The 1,543-nt window shown below is 34.5% G+C and overlaps 1 non-coding gene across 1 annotated transcript; it reads left to right on the top strand.

The window, feature by feature from the left end:
- The first annotated feature begins 993 nt into the window (after positions 1-993).
- Positions 994-1,112, top strand: LOC128705404 (5S ribosomal RNA). Its single transcript, XR_008409705.1, has one exon. It is a non-coding gene; the product is annotated as a 5S ribosomal RNA (ribosomal RNA).
- The last annotated feature ends 431 nt before the right edge of the window (positions 1,113-1,543 follow it).

Raw genomic sequence — 1,543 nt, 5'->3', positions numbered from 1 at the left:
GGCTGTTTGACTCGGGTAGGTTATCCTAAGTAATATACACTATGTATGGTAATTGTAGCTGTGTGTGTGTACATATTAGGTAAAAGGACACACATGCATCAAGGTAATATACATAAATACGTTCATACATACATGAATAAATACATACATACATACATACATACATACATACATACATACATACATACATACATACATACATACATACATACATACATACATACATACATAAATATGTCCCCCCTTATATCTATTGTTTGTAACGGCTTAACAAACCTCTTTGTCACGTGTTTAGCATGAGATATTTGATTTGAACAAAGTTTTTTGCCTCCCTCCCTCCCAGCCAGCCGGCCTCTCAGCCGGCCTCCCAGCCGGCCTCTCAGCCGGCCTCCCAGCCGGCCTCCAGCCTGACTCGGAGCCTGTCTCCCATCCCAGCCTGCTTGCTTGGCCGGCCCAGAGAAATATTAATAATAATAATAATAATAATAATAATAATAATAATAATAATAATAATAATAATAATAATAATAGTAATAATAATAATAATGACCATGTGACTATGTGTATTTGGTAAATAGATGTAAATTACCTACCTAGGATAACCCAAGAAATTAATTACAAATATATATTTCTTTTTCCCAAACAAATTGTAGAATTGTTTATTTGTCACGTTGCATTTATTAAAGTGATTAAGTTAGTAATTAAGTAAATAAGTAAGTAAGTAAGTAACTGTAGTAATTGTGTGTACTTGTATGTACCACAACATTTATAAGAAATTAATATGTGATACAGCATAGCTTATGTGTTTTTGCTAAATATATATGTGCACTAAAATAAACTTCATTACTTACTTACTTAATTAATTACTTACTTACTTAATTACTTAATTACTTACTTACTTACTTACTTACCTACTTACTTGGAAACTTTGGTGTGTTAGATACTTCTTGCCTAAAAACGTGGCTTATAAAGAGTATTTGCACAAGATACTGTGTCAACGGCCATACCACGTTGAACACACCGCTTCTCGTCCGATCAGCGAAGTTAAGCAACGTTGGGTTTGGTTAGTACTTGGATGGGTGACCGCCTGGGAACACCAAATGCTGTTGGCATTAAACCTTTTTTTTTTTGCTTTTCTTTACAAGTCATAGCCTAATATATCGATAGGAGACATTTCACAGAATTATTGTTAGCAAACCTAATCACGTTTGAGTTTATAAACGAACATAACTCATACGCTCAAGTAGTATTATTTAGTGGCTACCTACCTCCTCCCAAGACCCACTTAAAGACACCCATTCTCTACTAATCAACTGAAAACGGGAAACTCTAAATAGGAGGGTAACTTGTTTTAGCACATGCATTTAATGCTTAATATCTTAAGATATTATTCCATGAACTAAATTTTTGGTTTTCCCTGTGCCGGCCGTCGGACAGAAGTCCTCTTTGTCACGTGTTTAGGACCAGACATTTATTTGATTTGATTTGATTTGATTTCAGTTCATTTGATTTGAGCAACGTTTTTGAATGAAAAATTACCAGC

The sequence above is a fragment of the Cherax quadricarinatus genome, chromosome 38 (genome assembly GCF_038502225.1).
Source record: "Cherax quadricarinatus isolate ZL_2023a chromosome 38, ASM3850222v1, whole genome shotgun sequence".
NCBI classification, from domain to species: domain Eukaryota; kingdom Metazoa; phylum Arthropoda; class Malacostraca; order Decapoda; family Parastacidae; genus Cherax; species Cherax quadricarinatus.
Note: the sequence above shows the minus strand (reverse complement) of the source record. Positions and strands in the feature narration are given on the sequence as shown.